General features: G+C 39.4%; 1 non-coding gene across 1 annotated transcript; it reads left to right on the forward strand.

Moving 5' to 3' along the window:
* Positions 1-2,630: 2,630 nt before the first annotated feature.
* Positions 2,631-2,737, forward strand: LOC127116109 (small nucleolar RNA R71). Its single transcript, XR_007801092.1, has one exon. It is a non-coding gene; the product is annotated as a small nucleolar RNA R71 (small nucleolar RNA).
* Positions 2,738-23,875: the final 21,138 nt, after the last annotated feature.

Consider the following 23,875-nt stretch of genomic DNA (forward strand, 5'->3'; position numbering starts at 1 on the left):
CTAGGTTTACTTTTACACATCGCTCTAGAACTTTCTCTAGGTTTTCAAAACATTCTTCAAAGCTTTGTCCGCATACGGAAAAGTCATCCATAAATACTTCCATGATGTTTTCTAGAAAATCGGCGAATATTGCCATCATGCATCTTTGGAAAGTTGCAGGAGCATTACACAAGCCAAACGGCATTCGTCTATAAGCGAAGGTACCAAAAGGGCACATGAACGTTGTCTTTTCTTGGTCATCAGGATGAATTGGTATTTGAAAGAAACCTGAGTAACCGTCTAGATAGCAGAAATGTGAATGTTTTGCTAATCGTTCTAACATCTGGTCAATGAATGGTAAAGGGAAATGATCTTTTCGGGTTGCTTTGTTTAGTTTCCTATAGTCAATGCACATTCTCCATCCCGATTCGATTCGTTTGGTTATAGTTTCTCCTTTTTCATTTTCAATGACTGTTATACCTCCTTTCTTTGGTACTACGTGTACAGGACTAACCCATTTGCTATCAGATATAGGATATATGATACCTGCCTCTAATAACTTGGTTATTTCCTTCTTCACTACCTCACTCAGGATCGGGTTTAGTCTTCTCTGGTGTTCCCTAGAAGTTTTACAGTCTTCTTCTAGCATGATGCGGTGCATACAAATAGAAGGACTTATTCCTTTAAGATCGGTGATGTTGTAACCTAGTGCGGTTGGATATTTTCTTAAGATATGCAAGAGTTTTTCTGTTTCGAGTCTTCCTAGGTCAGCATTAACTATCACTGGTCGTTCAAGCTCTAAGTCTAGGAATTCATATCTCAGATTCTTGGGAAGTGTTTTCAGGTCCAAGGTTGGTTTCTTAAGGCATTGCGTAGGGTCCGGTGTTATTGCTAAACATTGGTTAAGTTTGTCTTCTACAAGATAGTCAGATGATTTGTCTTTTTCTAACTCCGTTTCTTTTATGCATTCATCGATGATATCCATGAAGTAACATGTATCTTCTATTGCAGGTGCTTTCAAAAATTGGGAAAGAATGAACTCAATTTTCTCTTCTCCTACTTCGAAAGTGAGTCGTCCTCGTTTTACGTCTATGATTGCACCGGCAGTTGCTAAGAACGGGATTCCCAGTATAATGGGTGTAACTTCATCTTCTCTAATATCCATAATTATAAAATCAGTTGGAATGTAGAATTGACCTATGCGCACTGGAACGTTTTCAAGAATTCCTACAGGGTATTTGACGGAACGATCTGCTAGTTGCACAGACATTTTAGTTGGTCTTAATTCTCCCATTTCAAGTCTCTTGCATATGGATAAAGGCATAACACTAATACCGGCTCCTAAATCGCATAGGGCTTTGTCAATGACAAATTTTCCTATGTGACAGGGTATAGAGAAACTACCTGGGTCTTTAAGTTTAGGAGGCATATTCTGTATTATAGCGCTACATTCAGCAGTGAGTGTAACGGTTTCGCTATCTTCAAGTTTCCTTTTATTAGAAAGAATTTCTTTTAAAAACTTGGCATATGAGGGCATCTGCGTAATAGCTTCTGTAAACGGAATTGTGACGTTTAATTGTTTTAGTAGGTCGACAAATTTTTTAAATTGGCCCGCATCTTTGGTTTTGATAAGCCTTTGAGGGTAAGGGATAGGTGGTTTATAAGGTGGTGGAGGTACATAAGGTTCCTTCTTTTCTACGGTTTCCTTATTACTCTCTTCCTTTTCCTTAGGTTCACTTTCTTCCTCAGTTGACTTTTTAGAGTTTTGGTTTTCTATCCTTGGGTCAGACGGTCCTTCCACTTCCGTTCCACTTCTCAGTATAATTGCATGAGCGTGGCTTCTTGGGTTAGGTTGGGGTTGGCCAGGAAATGTACCAGTTGGGGCAGCAGTAGGCGCTTGTTGTTGAGCTACTTGTGATATTTACGTTTCCAGCATTTTGTTATGAGTAGCCAGGGCATCTACTTTACTTGCTAGTTGTTTAATTTGTTCACCAGTATGTACATTCTGGTTTAAGAAATCTTTATTGGTTTGCTGTTGAGAAGCTATAAAGTTTTCCATCGTGATTTCCAAGTTGGATTTCCTAGGGGCGTTATTGTTAGATGTAGATGGGGTCGGCTTCTGATATCCCGGAGGTATAGCTGGGGCTTGATTTGGAGATTGTCCAGGTGCGTATAGAGCATTATTACTCTTATATGAAAAATTGGGATGATTCTTCCAATTTGAGTTATAGGTGTGCGAGTAGGGGCTTCCTTGAGCATAGTTTACTTGCTCCGCTTGGATTCCTGTTAGGAGTTGACAATCTGCAGGAGTGTGACCTTGGATTCCACAGACTTCGCAATTCTGAGTTATAGCAACTACGGTGGCTGGAGGTGATACATTTAAACTTTCAATTTTCTGGACCAGAGCATCCACTTTTGCATTAACATGATCAAGGTTACTTATCTCGTACATGCCAGTTTTCGTTTGAGGTTTTTCCACCATTGTTCGTTCGGTTCCCCATTGATAGTGGTTTTGAGCCATGCTTTCGATAAGTTGGTAAGCGTCAGCATAAGGTTTGTTCATTAGTGCACCACCTGCGGCGGCATCTATTGTTAACCTTGTGTTGTACAGGAGACCATTATAGAATGTATGAATTACTAACCAGTCTTCTAAACCATGGTGTGGACAAAGTCTCATCATGTCTTTGTATCTTTCCCATGCTTCGAAAAGAGACTCGTTATCTTTCTGTTTAAATCCATTTATTTGGGCTCTTAACATAGCTGTTTTGCTTGGCGGAAAATATCGAGCAAGAAAAACTTTCTTCAACTCGTTCCATGTGGTGACTGAGTTGGAAGGAAGAGATTGAAGCCATCTTCTAGCGCTATCTCTTAGTGAGAAAGGAAAAAGACGAAGTCGAATTGCCTCTGAAGTGACACCATTAGCTTTAACAGTATCAGCGTATTGGACAAATACGGATAAATGAAGATTAGGATCCTCGGTAGGATTTCCAGAGAATTGGTTCTGTTGCACTGCCTGCAACAGTGAAGGTTTGAGTTCAAAGTTGTTTGCTTCGATTGCGGGTGGAGCAATACTTGAATGCGGTTCATCTTGCGATGGAGCGGCGTAATCTCTAAGAGCACGAGCTAGTTCTGCCATCTCGGGTATCGAAGGGAAAATATTTTTGAAATCAGGAAGTTCTACAGGAGGGAGATTGTTTGCAGCACGATATTCCCGAATTCGTCGTAAGACTCGGAGATATAGTTCGATATCGTTGATTCGTAAGTAGAACGGCTCGCCTTGTGAGCGAGTGTGTGGCATACAAATCGACGAAAGAAAGAAAAGAAAAAGAAAAGCCTTAGTCTCTACAGCGTAACAGAAGAGTTACGATATCGACTAAATAAAAGTCCCCGGCAACGGCGCCAAAAACTTGATCGCGACTTTATGAGTCGAATTGGGGTACAAACTGCAAGTGCACAGTTCTATCGCGTAGTTTTAAAAGATATCGATCCCATAGGGACTTATGAATCGATATACCGTTATCTAAGGTTACTTCGTAAAGCTAAGGCAGGTAATACTTTGATTTTTGGGGGAAAAAAAGCTAAAACTAAAATAAGATCTAAAATTAATATCTAATAAGCGGATATCGGTATGTAATTCGTCGTAATTAGGGAATCAATTCTTTATTGGTTTCTTGGTTTTAAAATAAATCTTTTCAGTTGACGCTATTGATTAAAAGTTTTATCTCAAACTCTCGCTCTGTTGAATAAACTATGATTTTATATTAACGTAGCTGTCACTTATAGTTAAGTCAAAAACCACTTTTTGAAAACAATAGAATCCGAAGAAACTCTTTTTAAGAAAACACTAATCGTTTAAACACCCTTATCTCAAACTCTCGCTCTGTTAACTTAGGTTATATAATTAAATTCAAATGCTTAACTCTCGTCCTCACATTCAATCTTTAAAAATATTTTTTGAGAAAGGTTAGAATTTAATTAACTCTAGAAATTGCTCTCGCCCTGATCTAGAATTAATATCCAATTTACACTGTCCAGTCAAAACCTCAAACTCTCGCTCTATTGATTTTAACTTCTTTATGTCTTTTACTTTCGTACAAAAACTTTGTTATTAAACCTGTAAATTGAGACCGTAAAAAGAGTGATTTTAATTTTAAACTTAATTAAACCAACTTAGTTTTGATTCCTTCATTACGCTTACTTTACATACCGATATCTAAGTAAATCAGTCAGACATGCTAAACAGACTTAAATAAATATCATGCATAAACAGATTCATCGCAGGCAAGCAGTATAAATTAATAATAATAACAAGCATATATAAATTCAACAAATAAATAAAGAACCTGAATAATTAAATAGCAGTCTTGAACACTCCACCACAGACCGGTTGGATTTGTTCTTGAGTTCTTCAATCAGGCAGAAAAATAAAGCGAAGGAATAAAAAAAACTAGATTCTAACGTAAGGTTAGATCCGGTAAAAGATACACAATAGTTTCCGGTGTAGAAACTATTGTGCGAAAAATTGATTAAGTGCTAGAAAAGAAAATAGAATTGCAAAGGAAACAATATAAAAAAATTATAAAAGAAGTACTATAAGGAATATGCTTAAGCTGCTGGAAAAAAATGCGAAAAAGCGAAAACTGGAAAAAGTCTGGAAAAGCGTGGAACCGTGGAAGGGTTTGCAAAGCTGGTATTTATATTGGCACTTTCCGTAACGGTCTTCAGAAGTAGTCCGCGTCAAGGGGTCTTCACGTAACGAAGGTATAGGCGTGGAAGTAGGATTCAGCGTGCAAATAGGACTCAACGTCTCTCTGAAGGCAAAAATGTAGGGGAATGGTGTGACGTCCGTCACACCATGTGTGACGCTCGTCACACAAGTGTATACAGCGTGACGCTCGTCACAGCCTCTGTGACGCTCGTCACAGGCGCAACGACTGTGCCTTCTTTGGGTTGGGCTTGGCTTTTGCTATTTGTTTCCAAAAACTTCTTTTTGCACCTCCTTTTCTTCCTTTTTTTACTTTTGCTTCAAATAGACTACCTGAGATAAATAGAAAGGAAATACCGCGTAATATCTGATAAAATGAAATAAATTAAAGTAAATAATAATATAATTTAATTGAATTAAGTCCTAAAATGTGATATAATTTCATGTTATCACATTGTTAGATGATAGGCAACGATCTAGTGGGGGGGGGGGGGGGTGAATAGATCCCAAGCAAAAAAAAACTTGCAAAAATTGTTTTGAAAAATTTAACGGCTAGCGGAAGTGACCTGGATCGAATCATCTAAACTAAACCGCTATCAAAAATCTCGGATATGCGTATATAGAATCAAGTTATGATAATGAGAACAAATTAATCAAAATACTATTAATCACAATCACTTGAATTCTACTCTAATAGTATAGACTATTCCCAATGATAAAATACACAAAAATGCTATAGAGACAAATTATCGAACACCTTGTGTGCAATAAATTTCGTTTAGATATTTGTACGGTTTTGTTGATCTTCAAATCCAACCACAATCTAATAGATTGTGATCAACTCAATACAACCTTTTTCAAATGGTTATCAAAATGTTTAGAACTTGAACTGAGATAATAAAATTAACCTTACTTTGAAAAAGTAGAGTACAAGAGAAATGTAGTAATCCAACCCTACAAACCTTAAACATTTTCAAGACTTTTAATGCATGTGTCGACCTATGTAAGTTATATGTCGACACATACGATGCATATGTCGACTTGTATAGGCGTCAAATCAAACAGAAGCTACATGCTTTAAAAATGACTTATATGTGCCGACATGTAACTCGTATGTGTCGACACATAGGAAAATGTTTATATTATGTGTCGAATCAGAGCATGCATGTGTCGACACATAATCCTATTTTTCATATAAAAACCAGTTTTTTATGCATGAAACCTTTTTCTAAACCTTTTTTATACTATTTCTGAAATGTTATTATACTTTCTAATGCTAAGATGCACATTTAGACTCAGAGGATATTGTCCAATATACATAAACGCTAATGTACCCTAGTTTTGACATCATACAAAACAATTCTAATAGGAATGACACTCGCATACTCCCTCTTTTTTATGATGGAAAAACTTATGACGATGTATTTGATGTGTTCATGAAGGCTCCCCCTGAATGTGTGCATCATAGCTTCATAGCTTGCATATGCTTTTCCCCATTTGACAACATCAAAAAGATACAAATAAATCCATTAGAAGTATCACATAGATACAACCTATCACATATAACATATACCACACTGAGACGTTTGTAAAAAAATATTATGCATCACATACACTACATACATGAAGTTACACAAATAGAATTTAACACAAAATAAATAGAATGAAAATATAAACAACATTACAATATTGACATCTGAGGAAATACACATAGCATAACCATCTTCTCACATTAAACAAGTAGTGACATTGTCAAGACATAAGCTTAAAACAAACAAACCAAAAGAAAAACACAAAGTGCATGATGACTCAAAATATGAAATGCATGAGAGAAATGCTCCGCAAGATGTTTTACCCAAAGACATAATAACTCAACACTTCAACGTCCTCCACGACCTCTAGGAATTGGCCTCACTCCATGATGTCAACCTTGTCCATAATTTTCAAAGTGATGATCCAAGAAATCTAACATCTCTCGGTAGAATTGTGCATAGTGGTAGTGATTTTCATTTTGAGCAAAAATCATGCGGTTAATCTTAGAAGTTGTTGCAACATGATTAACATCCATCTCATTGTGCATAGAGACAATCTTTTCAGTCACATAAGACGTAATGGCCTCAAAGTTGGTGTCTTGTGTTGTCATGTTCTCTTGTAGAAGACAAAATATTTCCACTTGATTTTCCTCAAAAGCATCTCGCCTCCGACAATCCTCCTCATAACGCTCATCTTGTCTCAACAACATGTTTTGAAGCATAGAGATAATGGATGATTGATCTCCATATTCAGCACTAAACATGTCACCTTAACCATCGTCATGATCAACATCATGCATAAATACATCCAAGTGAGGAAATAATGCACCAATAGGTTGATCATCAACCACATGTTTCTCAACAACTGCATCAACAAACTCAACAGGATCATTGAAATTATATATTTTCCTACCATTCTTGCCCACACGGAAGTAATACACCCGACGATTTTCATCCCAAAAGTATCCCATGTTGGATAAAATGCACTGGGAGAACTCTGTAGCCATACACAGAGATTTATACTTAATATTTGGCATCCCTATGTTGAAATAGTTTAAGATTTTGGCAATCATAGAAACATAACATAACGAAGTTACTTTGTTGCATTCTTTGATGGAGAACATCCGCTACACGAAATAGTTTGCCCAATTTATCAGAATCTTGTTCAGAAGAATATAGACAAGGTGAGTTTAAGAATTGTTAATCCTTGAGAAACTACCGTTCTTTTGGGGTAACACATGAGAAACAAGCCAAAGCAAAATCCAAGGAACCATCTTCAATTGACCGGTTGTAATAGGATCATAGCAATCATCGGAACGGGAGCTCTAAGCAACTCATTCAAATGAATGTTCCATTTAAAGTTTTGATGAAGGTTAGTATTCGTCACCAATGGTTCAACATCAACACTAAAAATAATGATTTTAAACAGTGACCTCCAAAGATCATCAGTAAAATCATAAATTGTATTACCTATCGTGAACTTGAAGGATGAGCCACATCTATCATGCAGTCCATAGTAGAATACACGAATGATATTTTCATTGTAGTCGTGTGTAAGCTTCAAGAAGTAGTTGATTTGTTGATGCTCAACATGATGAACAACCTATGGAATGTCCGAGCATCCAGCAACAACAGGTTTCCAAAAGTATTGCTTCACAACAAGGCGGTGTTGGTGTTTCTCTTTAAGCTACTCAACACACATAGATGAAACCAACAAAAATGGTTTTTCTAGAATGGTAGAGGATGTGGTAGCCTTTCCCTTACCCTTGGAATCACCCTTGGTTCTGGAAACCTTAGGTGCCATGTGTCACATAACGCGAAAAACAACCGGCGGGGAAAATACAGAGCCGCCACCGACGCTATTCATCCTATGACGGAAAGGGAGCGCAGGACTAACCTAATAAAGGGAAAGGAACGGTCTTACGACCAGAGATTACAAGGTACGGGAGTCGGTTACGCAAGGGGAAGGATTAGCACCCCCTCACGTCCACCGTACTCGACGGGATCCACGCTCGAAAGATAGCTCAAAGAAAAGGAAAGGGATGCTAATAAACTGCTCAAAGAAACTGCACAAACTGGAACAATAAACAGGTGGGGGAGAGAAAGAAGATGGAGGAAGTGGACTCGGCAGGATGTTGCATCCTGGGCCTACGTAGTTTGTCAGAAACAAACATCAGAGTCAACGTAGTTCGGGAAAAGGAGACATGCTCGCTAAGACATCGCATCATATGCCTACGTATCTTCTCTATCCAGAGGAGAATCAGAGCACTCGTAGCTCGGCTAACGCACGCTGAAACAGGACACCCAAAAGGGATGCTGAGACATCAAAAGAAACACCCAAAAGGAAACAGAATGCCAATACATGGACTTACACCCGACTCCCAACAATAACAAACGCTAACCAGCGAACACCAAAGAAAAAGGTTATCATAACGAACCCCAACAAAGTAACCAAATATCCAGAATAAACTCCCGATATGTATAATCAGTCACCACAAATGAACCTCAAAGATGAACCCTAAGTGAATAACAATCGTCATAAATGAGCCCCGAGACGAACCCCCAAGTGAATAACAATCATCAAAAATGAACCCCGAAGATGAACCCCAATATGAACCCCAAGTAATAACAGAAGAAATCCCCCAAGGTATGAACATACAACACCTACACATGCTGAACAAACGGGTACTCACACCAAAGAAAACAAATGCCAGAAACAAAGGCACGAAACGGTAAACACAAGTTGAGACTAAGGATGAACAAACATAGACTCAACAATGGAAGAGGGAAAGAGGAAACAACACAAATATAAAAGGAAACAACTAAACGGTGAACACACGCGAAAACAAAGAAAAGGGTGCCCGGAGAGATTGCTCTCAACCTCCTGCCTACGTATCTCATCTGGCATGAGAATCAGGGCGACGTAGTTCCCTCACCAGGGGTAAAACACTCTCCTAACCAGAGACCGGGGAAACAACAAACTAATAGGGAGACTAAGACTCGAGCCTAATAGTTGTCATGCAATCAATATCCCTAAGTTGAGGTCTCTAACAAGAACTTAACTCATCCTGGAAGCAAGTCAGCTCAAGCCTAAACTCTACATACGTTCAACTTCCTCAGAAGTTAATCGTACGACTCCTACAGAAATGGAGATGAGAAGAGGAAAGCAAATAAACAAACATCACACACCATATCCATACAAGAGGCTCAAACAATGGGTGGGCTTTAGTCAAGAGGGAATGCTCAACCTCAACAAACAAGCCAAACTGTAAGGGGTAATCTGTAGCTCTTAACCACTAACATTGAACGTCAGGGTGAAGCTGATCAAAGTTTAAATGAGGATGAAACCTCATGCTCTTAACCCTGGCCAGGGTGAGCTCATGACACATAAAGCGTGGGGATCCAGAAAGTGGGATCCTTTTCCACTTGACAGACTCTAGACAAAATATCTAGGGCACATGTTCAGAAGCATCAGCACGTAGTGCGAGCATAAAGAACGACACACTGAATAACGGGGAATCGGTTACAGATCCCTACCTTCTGTCAATTGCCTCTTCTCTTGGAGGTCTTATCAAATATAACACATGCCTTTTCTTGGAGGTCTTTGACCACAATTTTAAACAAACACAAACAGAGCCTCTAAAGGAGGACTTGCCAGCAAAATGCCTGCCAAAAAGGTGACAGGACTCCAGACTACATGGAGTAAGAAGCTAACTACCTGAGTGTGTGTCAACCATAATCCAATGCTCAAGCAAGAGCTAAAGCAAGTAAGCAACTAAGGTACCTGTACAAAGACTAAACAGTTAGTACTTCAGTCATAAAACCAGAAGACAAGCAGTGAAACCCTCTAACAGTTACACAATTCAATGCGTAAGTGCCCTAGCACTCAAATGAGCTCATGAGCTCACCACATCAATTAAAACCCTACAAAACAAAAATAGGTCAGAACTCAATTCATTTTGTATCTCACAAGGTGAGAACAAACCCAATCATCAATGATGAGTATCCAAACCTGAAACAAGAGACAAAGTAAGTTTATGTACATCCAATCAACACAACAAAGCATAAACAAACAATGGCATGAGACGAATTGAATCAAGATCACTCCAAGTCAGAAGTAGGGTCCTTCAAATGACCACCCAATAATCCATACTCCAATGATCCAAAATCAACCATAAACCCCTTGAAAACTCAAGTAGAACAAGCTTGCACTCAAAACTTGCTCACACCTCCTCAAATGGCCTCATAAACTCCTAAATGCTGATCATCTCCTAAGTGAATTTGATCCAATTATCCCATCCTCCAAACAGCACCATATGAACCCCTAAACATCAATCACCTAGGCCAAAGATCCACCCTACTTCAAATACCACTCAATTACTTCAAAAGCTCCAAAATAGGCCTAAATCACTTCAACAAGTCACCACAAGCCTCAAACCATTCCAAAGTTCACAAATCAGTAGGATCATGCTTCTAAAATCATCTCTAATGAGTCACAAGTCCAACTTACAAGCCCATCAAGTCATTTCATACCAATAAGAAACTCCATTCCCTCAATACCTTACAAGTCTCCTTGAGAATTCACTTGTGTTCCCAACCTTCAAATAAGCACCAAATAATGTATGACTTGAATGAATGCGCCAATCAAATGAATCAAGACTCACAAATCAGGGATCAAACCAATGCAAAAGAGGCAAAGGCTCACACTACAAAGAAGACCCCAAACCAAGTCAAAGAATTGACCAAGAGCAAACCCTAAAATTTGGTCAAAACCCTAGTATAAAAACAAGATTCAAAACCTAACCAAATGACCAATCCAGGACCCATCCTTTTTCAAATCACACATTCAAACACTCCCTTCAATGTCCTAAAAAAGACCAACATCAAATCAATGATCAAGTACCTCAACTTGCCTATGCAATGTAATGACCAAAAATATGCACAAAATGAACTTCCAACTTAGAAAATTCATATCAAATCATAAATGCATGCAATGACTTTGGTATTTTTTGTATTAGTTTCTTATGCCATGAATGTTCAATATGCAAAAGATAAAGTCCAAAATGATGCAAATGCTATGTGAACAAAAATGCATCAATTCAATGTCAAAAATGTGACACAAATTGTCACATTTTTCTTTATGTGTCAAAAATGATGATAAAAGGTGAGAAAAAATCCAAACCAGTGACCAATAATTCATGCTAGGTATGAATGTCATGTATGCAAAAGAGTGGATCAAAAGGTTCAAAATTGAGGATTTCACAATACATTGAATGCACTAGGTCAATTTGGCACAATATTGATTAAAAAATTCCCACATAAAGATCCAGACATAAAAAATTCTTGAATTTAACAACATAAAAAAGTAGACACAAATACAAAACTATGAAAAAAAATTGGGACTCAATTGGACAATTTTTGGATTTTTTATGAATTAAACAAAATGACCAAAATAATTGAAATATAAAATAGAAAAAGAAGGGAAATGAATTATTAAATCAGGAAAAACATAGACCATTGGATCTGGCGCGCATCTGAGATCAATGGTCCACATTCAAACTTGTGAAACGCACTGTTTCACTAATTGAGTCACCCATCCCAGTAAGCATTCAACGCCTGCGTGTCCTTAGTCAAACAAACCTCATCCAATCAATCTTCCACGCGTTGAGCCACATGGCACACACTCAGCAAAACCCTAATCATAACACAGACGCCGGAGCTCCGCTCCGGTCGTCTTCCCCGGTGAGTCCCACGGCGGCGCCTGTTGGTGTAAGCCCTAGAGGCCAATACATTTTGGTACTTGTATCGAATAATAAAAGGCATTCTCTTTATTATGGTTGATTAATAAAGTCCCTGGAATAGATAGTCCGTCTAATGTATTAAGTGTGACTTAATCATGAGAACACATTAAACATAAGGACACTATTCCTAAAGTATCCGTAGTCGAGCTTTAGTGTGAAGTGGGATAACATTAAAGCATTAAGACTATTATGTTTGTAGACTGATGATCACATCTCATGGATCATGGATAAAGAGTTATCAAGTCTTAAACATAGGTATGAATATTAGGAGTAATATTTATACCGGATTGACCCGCTATGAGAATACTATATAGAAAGTTATGCAAGGTGTCATAAGTTATTCTCATGGTGATAATAGTGTATTCCACTCTTCGACCTGAAACCACTATGGACCCTAGATGTAGAGTCGAGTGCTTTATTGCTGATCCAACGTTGTCCGTAACTGGATAACCATAAAGACAGTTGATGGGTACTCCACAAAGCATGCTGAGGGACATGAGTGACCTAGATAGAATTTGCCCATCCTGCATAACAGGATAAATGTCTATGGGCCCAATATTGAACTGGACAAGGATGACACGGTCTATGCCTTGTGTTCAATATAGACATAAGGGCAAAAGGGTAATTATACACATAATTATTATCACAGAAGGAATTGTCAGATCACATGACATTTTCGTGTCTTGGGTAGCAGTGATGTGTTGCTAGATACCGCTCACTGTTTATTATGTTAAATGCGTGATTTAATATAATTGCCAACGTCACGAAAACCTACAGGGTCACACACAAAGGACGGATTGATGAGAGATAGAGTAACTAAGGAATACCGTAAGGTACGGTGCCCTTAAGTGAGTTATAGAGCATCGTAAGGTACGATGTACTTGAGTAGAATACGAAATATGGTAAGGTACCATGAGCTTAAGTGATTTTGGGCATATTATAAGATATGGGCCAAAATACACTTAAGTGGGCTTTTAGCTTGAAGCCCACACAAGTGGTTCTATAAATAGAACCCTTGTGCAGAAGCAAAAATTTGCGGTTGCATTATTTTCGTTTTCTCTCACTCTCTCTCTCTCTCTCACTCAAAGCCTTCATTCGTACCAGCTAGCACTGAGATTGAAGGAACCCGTTCGTGTGGACTGAGTAGAGACGTTGTCATCGTTCAACGTTCGTGATCGCTTCGTGGATCTGCATCAAAGGTTTTGATCGTCACAAGAGATTTGCACCAAAGGTTTCAATCGTCATAAGAGGTAAATATTCTATCACTGATCATGACCATTCGTAAGGATCTCTAAAGGAGAAAATTTTAATTTTCGCTGCGTTTTGGACCGCAATTCTCCTTCGGTGGTATCAGAGCCACTTACGAAACCATGACTCGGATAGCTGTTTACTTTCTGTATTAATATGATTAAAAGACAGAATGAATCGATTAATTAAACGGGTAATTAAATTTGGCATCATGAGTGTACGAGTTGGATGATTGATGTTGACTATGCTTCGGAATCCGACATTAGTATGGTGAAGCAGCGATACATCGATCGTCCATAGGTTACGCAATTGAGACCGATCAACTTATATATGATATAAATAATCCTAATGCAAAGTACGGTATATGTGATATACTGTTTCTGTTTCATTCATTCGGACACTAAATGATTGTTTTCCTTTGAGCGATCAATGGTCATTTGCTTCGGAATCCGACATTAGTATGGTGAAGCAATGACCTGTTGATCAATCATACTGAATCAACAATCGAGGTGTGTTTGACGGTCTGAAATTGGCGCATTAGGGTTGGTGACGGCGCAAGGGTTGTGCCGTCAAAGAGTTGTGAATTTAGGGTTTTTGGAACACGTCTGTTGACTGTTTCAAAGTTTGTTATTTTGGCTGCGTGAAGCTCGTGTGACGAGCGTGTTGACTGTTTCAAAGTTTGTTATTTTGGCTGCGTGAAGCTCGTGTGACGAGCGTAACAGGCATAACAAACTGGATGTGTGACGGTCATAACACGCCCATGACGGTCGTCACACTCACATTGCCTGTGACGGTCGTCACACTCCTGTGACGGTCGTCACACTCCCAGAGTCAAAATTTTGGGGTTTCTGATTTTGTGCCTACGCAAGAGTTGTGTTGATGCAAAAACAATGTCCATTTCAAATGAATTGTTCATTAAAATTTTGGACAGGGTGATCGGTCGCCGAAATTTAATTTGGTTTTAATTAATTAAAGGAATTAAAATTTAATAATAACAATGTGTTTAGTTTTATTGCCTTGTGGTGATCAGTTATGGCCTTAGTCTTCCTTCATTTTGTTTTGGGTTTTAAAATACAACCTGCGTGCCGTGCCTCTCCTTGTAATCTCTTAATGTAACTTCTTTTCTCATCTCAATCCCTCGTATGTAAAACGAGTTTTCTGGAATGTAATGTTATGAAGAAAGAGAAGAAGACAATGTTATGAAGAAAGAGAAGATTTCAATATCAAAGGAGGACAACCTTGAAGATCAAAGGAGGACAACCTTGAAGATCAAAGGAGGGCAACCTTGAAGATCTTGCTTGGAGAAGCTTAGATCGTTGTAGGTTAGCTTAGGTTCTCTCATTGGCTTGGGAGAACAATTGCGCTATGGGCCATAACTGTTTCATTTTGTTTGTATGTATGTTGATGCATGTGAATGTATGTTGATGCATGTGAGAGACGATTTATATGATAAACAAGCCGGTGAGATCATAACAATTGCAATTCCCTCAAACTAAAATATTAAGTTTATGGTTTCCAAGTTTTAGCACTCATCAAGACTAGTATCGGATAATGTAGGTTTCGCCAAAGCGAGGTGCATGTTCTATATTAGTAAGGTGCGATGGGATAATTGTAATATCCAACTGCTAAAACAATGGGTCAAACTTAACTAAACAAATTATGATGATATTATATATGTTTGCTTTCCAAGTTTTAGCACTCATCAAGACTAGTATCGGATAATGTAGGTTTCGCCAAAGCGAGGTGCATGTTCTATATTAGTAAGGTGCGATGGGATAATTGTAATATCCAACTGCTAAGACAATGGGTCAAACTTAATTATAATAATATCATATATGTTTTAGAAGCAAGAGTTGGGAATGATCCATATGATGGATTCGAATAAGGAGTTATTCACCCAACTGAAATTTTCGAGAGTTGTATGAGATACAATTGGAAGGAGTTCCTACCTAAATAACCTAGTTTTGTGTAATCCGCCTACGCGGACTTAGAACGAAGTGAAATATGGATCTCGACCCACTAGAAAATCTTCCAACGGGATTTTCCGAATCAAATGATGAGGGTCATTTGTTTTGAGTAAAATAGTGGGAGCATATTTGATTAAAGGCCTAATTAAATATGTCAATGATACTTATATTTTCTTAATCCTTATGTAGATAACCATGACAGCAAACACCTCTAACAACATCTTGCGATCAATCCTTGACAAAGAAAAATTGTCTGGGACAAATTTTCTGGATTGGCACCGAAACCTGAGGATTGTCCTCAAACATGATAAAAAGCTGTATGTCTTGGAGACACCTGTTCCTGAAGAGGAACCTCCTAGTTCTGCACCTAAGGCGGAAAGAGATGCTTATAAGAAGCATGTCGATGATGCCAATGAAACTGCTTGTCTCATGCTGGCTACCATGAACTCAGAATTGCAAAAGCAACATGAGAACATGTCAGCATTCAATATGATCGAACACCTGAAGTTGCTCTATCAAGACCAAGCAAGGCATGAGAGGTTTGAAGTTTCAAAAGCCCTTTTTCAAAGCAAGTTAGTTGAGGGAGCCCCTGTAGGTCCCCATGTACTCAAGATGATTGGGTATGTGGAAAACCTTGAGAGATTGGGTTTTCCCCTCGAAAAGGAACTTGCAACTGATTTGATCTTGCAATCGTTGCCAGATAGTTTCAGTCAATTTGTCCTAAATTTCAATATGAATGATATGGACAAATCTCTTCCTGAACTGCTCGCCATGTTAAGAACTGCCGAGCAGAATCTGAAGTCAAAAGGGAAGTCCATTCTGATGATCGGAAAGAGACAGAACAAAAGGCCCACTAAGCATGGTGATAAAGGGAAGGGCAAGGAAGTTGCCAAACCCAAACCCACCGTTGATGCTTTGAGGCCTAGTGGAGGCATAACAAAGGCAGGCACCTGCTTCCATTGCGGTAAGACCGGACACTGGAAGAGAAACTGCCCAAAGTACTTGGAAGATGACAAAATCTTCATTCACAGGAAAAGGTGAAAGAGCTAATGATCTTTTGGCCCTCATACATACTGAGGTATGTGGACCACTGAACATTCCAGCCAGAGGAGGTTTTCAGTACTTCATTTATCGATGATTTCAGTAGATACGTGTAACACCTCAAAATTTGCCCTCCTCTCTTGGGACTAGCATAACATATTGCATATCATTTTTAGGTCATTAGGCATTGCATATTGCATATCATGTGGTTACATTGTGCAAGTCATCCTCTTAAGTCTTGGTCAGAAGATGGTGAGGTTATGTGCAAGCTAGGGTTTTATTGACTGGTCATTAATCATCTGGGGATGTGGAGGTCCAAATTAGGGTTTCATGATTCTCAAAGAGATTGGTCTTCATCTTGATTGAAATGATTCATCATCATCATCATGGTTTGTCATCATCAAGTGTTGGATCAGGATTCCTTGAGATTAGGGTTTTGACCACTGGTCAACCCTAATCAATTGCATTGGGCCAATTAGGGCATAGCAAGGAGATGGGGTCTATGATTGATATGGGGATCAACATGTGATTGTATTGAGCTTATTGAGGCTAGGGGTTCATCCTTGAGCCATTTCATCAGAGGATTGGGGTTCAGATTGATCTATGCATTGCCAAATTCATCTATCAGTTGAAAAAGTCAACTGTGGTCAACTGTGCATGATTTAATGGATTTGGAGGTGGGATTGAGTTGGATACACTTCATTCATGTTGGAACAAGTGTTATTTGACATGTAAAAGCTCAAGAATGGAGAAAATCAAGTCAGAACAAAAATTGCCAAAAATAGAAAGTGACTTGTAATGGAAGTTTCCAAAAATGGAAAGTTTTTGACCACAAAATTACATGTCCAAGGAAGCTTCAAATGAAAATTTGTTCAACATGAAAGTTGTAGATCTTGGTCTCACCTTTCCAAAAAGTCCAAGAACTTGAAATTCCCATGTATGGTTGGCGAGTTATGGTCCATTCAATTTCAAAAATGACCCATAATCAAAGTGGCATAACTTCCACATGGAGTGTCCAAATTGAGTGATCTTTTTATGAGCAAACTCCATTTAACATGTACTTTCATGGTGCATAATTGGAATTCATCAAAAATGGTCAATGCAAAAAGTCAATTTTCAAGTGTACAGTTAAAAATCCAAGGGCAAAATGGTCCAACTTGAGAAATAATGGGAATTTTGGAATGGGAGTTTTTGCAACACCTCACATGTGCCAATTAGAAATTGTTTCAACTGTCATAACATGTTAAGGTTCAATATTTGACCAAGTCATTTTGGAATTGTACTTGAAAATGCATTTTGTGGCATGACATGGTGAAAATGAGAATTACAAGTCCAATTGATGTGGGACTAATGCCAACATATCACAACTGATAATTGGAGAGTGTGTGAGTTGTCATACAGCTGTCACAGAGCCCTAGGTGAAAAGTCCATTTTGCCCTTGCTTTGTAAATTACACATTAAGCTAATCACTTTCATTTTGGTTAATTGGATGATTAAGAGTGTGATTAAGTGGAAGTATAAGAGCCTAATCATAACTAACTTTGGATCAGAATCACAATTCACAAAATCTCTAACCAATTTTCCCTCCAATTCTCCAAAAGCTCAAGAACATTCATCAAGCAAAATTCAACAAAACTCTTCCAATTCTCCACCAAAATCCAAAATTCTTTTTGCTTCCTCCTCCAATCATCTTCCTCTCAAACTGTTTTGGCAATTTGCATCAAGAAACCTCACGAATCTCCACTGTTCAAAGTGTGTGCATCAATGGCAAGTTGAAATTTCTTCCACTAGAAGCAACATTGGATCAAGCTAGCTGTTGCATTCACCTTCCCTAGCATCATACTCCATCTGTTTCAAGGAATTTCGCGCGGAAACTTCAAGATTCGACACTGCCTTCAAATTAAGGTAAATTTTCGAATCTCATGAATTGGTGAATTGTCATATGCGTTTGGTAGTTCCTTCCATGTAGATAATCATGATATAGTTGGTTTGCGAATTGGTTAGCTATAGAGGAAGATATCTTGAGTTTTAGGTATGAATGCAAAGCCTAATTTGGTCGATCCATGAGATGTAGTTAGAATTAGGATGAATTGATCACATATTTGGAATCCTGGTGTTCAGACCTTTCCAACGGATATCCGTTTGTGAATTTTAGTGGAAGTTTGATGTTCTTGATGTTCTTGCATTTCTGGAAAAAACTGATGGTGATGATGATAAAATCTGGAAAACCTTGCTTTGATCCGTTCGCTCCCTTGTGCATTTTTGAAAGTTGTTTCCCGCCTGTAACAGCCAATGGCAGCGTGACAACGCATTAATGAACTTGGACCGGCCAGGGTTATTTACGAGAGTGCCACTGAATCCATTTTAATTCAAATAACACTTAAATAATTATTTCAACAATTAATAAAACTTAGAAAAATCATAAAAATTAATTATTAATCCAAAAATAGTGAGACTTTTTTTGTTGGATCCCAAATTCTCTCTAGTTTTTTATAGGCATGGTAACATAAGTTGTGCATGGAGAAATGTTGACCTGGCCTATTGATCTTTGACTTGTGTGCTTATTTTGTATGTTTTGCCAAATCTAACATGAAATGCTCATACATTTAAAGAAATGATTGAAATTTTTTGTGCTTATTCTGGACATGTTGATGGTGATTTTCATGTAAAGTTTATGATTTTTGGATACCTGGTGTTTGAGATATGATTTTTTGAATCTAGGTGTGACAATTTGTGTCACACCTAGCTAGGTCAACTTCATGAATTTATTTGCATGGCCTAGGAATGTTTGATTGCTCCAATTTTTTGCATGGATGATCATTGATGTGTTGAGATAACATGTGAATTGTTCTGGACTTTTCTATGGCATTTTCAAATTGATTGATAATTTTCTTCACTGTATGCTCATTTGGTAACATTGTGTGATACATGTTGGAATTTTGCTTGTGAAATTCTCATATGGTTTTGGATGAATGTGAAATTTGGTATGCTGATTGTAGACACATTGTAGGACACCACTGTTTTGGTCCCATTCATTTCTTAATTGTTCTCACTGTTTTGTGAATTTTTGAAGTGAATGCATGTGTTGGAGCTATGAATTGGCTTGAATAATTGTGTCTGGATTTCTTGATTTTCATTGGCCTAGTTCCTTTTGTCCAATTGAGCTGAAAATTGACATGCTATACCTTGAATGTGTCCTGTTTAGGTGTGAATTATTTGAGGATTTTTGGAATTGTTTTGGTATGCTTTTGATTGAAATCATTCTGTTTGGACTTTTGGTGTTGCAAATTGCATGTTTGATGTTAAATTGTGCATGAAATGAATATGGTGAAGGGTATGAGCATGGGACCAATTGCATTTGCTTTTGAATGGTTTTAATTTGATTTTGGATTGGTTTGGCTTGCTGTTTAGATTTTTTTCTCCCTTTTGGACCCTAGGCTTGGCCTAGTGGTCTAGTTTCTCACATTTGGTTTGGATTTTCAGGATGAAATGCACAATGCTTAAGGAGATTGCTTCAAGGCAATTTGAATTGAGTTTGGTTGATGTTTATGAACTAACTTGACTTTGTGTTGTAGGATTGGATGCTTGAGCTTGAGCTTATAGCTTGCACTTGTGTGCATTAACTTGTGTTGCTTGTACAGATTAACTGATTAACCATTTGCTGTTTACTGTTTGTCTGTCTGAGTACTGATGATACTTGATTGATTTCAGGTACATTTAGTCGCTTACAGTTCTTTAAGAACTTGCTTGCTGCTGCTTGGTTTTTAAACCGCTTGAGGTAGGACTTCTATTCTTCATGTAGTCTGGAAGACCTGGCCTGTTACCTGGCCAGGCAACTGTCTGAAGTCCTCCTTAAGAGGCGATGTCTGTGATTGTTTACATTTGTGCCAAGCAGGTGAAGTCCTTGATTAAGGCAATTGGTGGATCAAAGGGATATGCAATCTATCCCCCACTATTCTGTGAGTCGTCCCTCTGCTCACACGGCTGTGTGTTGATGCATTAGGACACAAACCCAAGATCTTGTGCTGTTGCACAATCGAGTCAGAGTCTTTGAGCGTAGAAGGGTCCCTCCATTCTGGACCCACGCTCCTTTGTCTGAAGCTCTCCCTGGTCAGGGATAAGAGCTGTGAAGTCTAATCTTCACTCACCTTTCATCTGCTTCACCTTAGCCCCGTAATGGCAAGGTTAAGAGCGAATACTACCCATGTACAGATGACTTGCTTCGGCAGTCAAACCCATTGTTTGAGCCTCACTTGACTGGTTATAGTGTGTGCTTTGTGAATATTTGTTTGCTCTGTTTGCTTGTATGCTTGTATGCTTGCTTTATTCCTGGATAGGATTAGCTTGCAGTTGTGCAAGTAGGTAGAAACCTGAACTTAGGGCAATGATGCATGACAACACTAGGCTCGAGTACAGCTCCCTGGTAGTGTGTCTTCCCCTTGGTTTCTGGCTAGATTTTCTTTCCCTTTTAGGGGAACTACATCGCCCTGATCCTCGTTCCAGACGAGGTATGTAGGCAGGAGGTCGTGCGAGACCTCTCCGGGCACTTTTTTTTCTTTTTTGTGTGTGTTTGTTTGTTATCTGATTGTGTGTTTGGTTCGGATGCCGACGTAAGTCCAGTGATTGGCGGTCGGGCTCCACGTTTGCCCTTTGGTGTGTGTTTTGGTTCGGATGCTGATGTAAGTCCAGTGATTGGCATTCAGGCTCCATGTTTGCCTGTGTTTCTGTTTGCTTGTTTGGCGTGCGTGAGCCGAACTACGGCAGCTCTGATTCTCGTTCCAGACGAGATACGTAGGCATAGGATGCGACGTCCTATCGAGCTCTCCTCTTCTTAACCCCACCTGTGTTGTCTTAGCGTGTGTGTATGATGTTTGTCTCTTTATTTTAGCAACCTATTCTTTCTTTTAGAACGTGGATCCCGTCGAGTACGACGGACGTGAGGGGTGCTAATACCTTCCCCTTGCGTAACCGACTCCCTTACCCTTTCTCTTTGGTCGCGAGACCATGCTTTTTCCAGGTTTCTCTGAGCGTTTCCTTTCCCTATCTTGGGATAAATAACGCGCAGTGGCGGCTCTGTGTTGTTTTTGTTTCAGCCCGCCGGTTGTTTTTCGCGGATGCGACAGCTGGCGACTCTGCTGGGGAAATCACGGATGTTGACCTGTGCTGGTCCATCTTCCCTAAGCGAGTCCTTCCTAGCGTTCTAGGATGGTTTAGGTTGCTTGTTTTGTTTTATTTATTGCATTTATTATTCTAACAGTGTATATATTTGCATAAATATTTGCATGCATCATACTATCATGTTGCCGTCCTCTGTGCAGGTGGTTCCTCTGTTTTGGGGTGGGTGTTCTGAGTGGGGCTAAAACCCAGGCGCGAGTATACACCTAGGATTAGTGTGGTCTCACATTCCTCATTTGCTATATCAGTATGATGTTGCAACGTGACATACCACAAGCCGGACGAGGTTCATATGGTAGTGCTTTCCATTGTGGAATATTTCACTGTGGTTGAGTTACTTCATCTGAGCTATTGACTCTGGTGACCGATTATTTCCAGGATCTTTGGTTTAGACGATCTTAAGGGAGCTACAATGGCACACCCAAAAGGGCAAACCCATTGAGTATTTCTGCCCGATTGTCGAAACTATTATCCGCCTTAGGATGGCCTGTTTAGAATTTACCTGTGAGGGGAGGGTGATTCTTTCAGATGCATGTTCAGATGGTGACTCAGATGGTGACTTTTTGTTCCGTGGATCAGAGTCCTATTTATAAGTCGGATTTATGGCCATTTATTGCCGAGACGCCGGAGCGCTATCCGTGGTATTTATCAGTGGGGATCCGTTTATTTCAGGATTCCCCGGGCTGAGTTACTTATCAGTGGGGATCCGTTTATTTCAGGATTCCCCGGGCCGATTCAGATGGTTATGGGTGTCTGTTCAGAGATTGTCAGATGATGATGATGATGTATCTGTCTTCCGTTTATTTCGGAACCTTTGAGGTGGATTTGTGGTTACGTTTTTCCTCAGATGGTTGTGATCAGTTCAGAGACCAGGGTTGTAACTCAGAGCAACAGATGATCAGATGACTTGGAGGATGGCACAATGCATTGCATTCATTCATCAGCATCATTTCATTTTGCATTTACCTGCATCTAACACATGTTTATCCATATGCAGGGACATTTCTGATCGAGATCCTGGTTGAGAGACTTTCTGCTCAGATATGAGGACCGGTTTGAAAGACAACATTGCCTACAGTTTCTTCAACCCAGAGATTGACGAGTTGAGAGATATGATAACATTGATTACACCCGACCATGTGGGGATGTTCAGAGAGGCATACGGTAGTATTCTGAAGATGGTTTTCAGACTCACTGATAGTGACAGGAGCTCCATTCATACCCTTCTCCAGTTTTATGACCCGGGGCTGAGATGCTTTGTATTTCCGTACTATTTGTTGGGACCTTTGATGGAGGATTATGCTAGCATCCTGGGTATTCAGATCTGCGATCAGATTCCTTTCTGTGCTATTAGGAGAGAGCCTGATGTCCTTGGAATTTCCCGTGCTCTTTATTTGAGTCCGGAAATGACTAAGGAGGGTTTGAAGGAGAAAGGAAAGTTACCCGGTTTTCATTTGAGTTTCTTGGAAGCTAAGGCCAAGGAACATGCTGCGATGGGTAATTGGAAGACGGTTTGTGCTTTGGTTGCTGTGAGCATTTATGGGGTTATTCTGTTTCCTAATTAGAAGAACTTTGTAGACCATAATGCTATCAGATTGTTCGTATAGAGGAACCCTATTCCTACTCTGATCGGAGATGTTTACTACTCGGTTCATAACAGGAATGAGAAGCGACGTGGAGGTTTGATCAGGTGCTGTGTCCAGTTGCTCTTCAGGTGGTTTATGGGGTATTTGCCTTCCCAAGGTGCTTTTGCTACTATTGATTCTACGGTCAAGTGGTCTGTCAGGTTGATGGGTTTGCGGGCTGATGATATAGCATGGACTCATAACGGTATGGCTGGACGGGATTTCATATACAGTTGTGGGAGATTTCCCAACGTGCCTCTCATAGGTGTTCAGGGTTGCATTAATTACAATCCAACGCTTCTTAGGAGACAGATGGGGTTTGCCATGGAGGTTCCTCCTCTCGAGCGAGAGATTCAGGAGTCCTTTTACTTCTCAGCTGAGGGCGATCAGGCCAAGCTGATGCAGGTGTCTGGGGCATGGCGTAACATTCAGAGGAAAGGGAAGGTCCCGTTTGGTAAGGTCAACAGTCGGTATTTTCCTCTATTTGATGATTGGCTTCGGAAGAGAATTGAGATTACACATCTACCATTTCCTGGAGGTGATCTTGGGTGCCTTATGATTGAGGGTCCAAGTTCTTCTGTCAGTGTGGAAGAATTCCTTGAGATGAAGAGAGCCAGAGATCAGTTGCTTGCAGAGAAAGCGGAATTGGAGATGATTGTTGCTCGGTTTCAGACGGCCAACCAGGAGATCAAAGTGAAGATGGAAGATCAAGACAAGCGACATGCCTTAGAAGCAAAGCGCTTTGAGATGGATACTGCCTATTATGGGAAGGTCAGCCAAGCCTTAGCGTCATCTACCAAGG

Source organism: Lathyrus oleraceus, chromosome 1, assembly GCF_024323335.1.
Source record: "Lathyrus oleraceus cultivar Zhongwan6 chromosome 1, CAAS_Psat_ZW6_1.0, whole genome shotgun sequence".
NCBI lineage: Eukaryota > Viridiplantae > Streptophyta > Magnoliopsida > Fabales > Fabaceae > Lathyrus > Lathyrus oleraceus.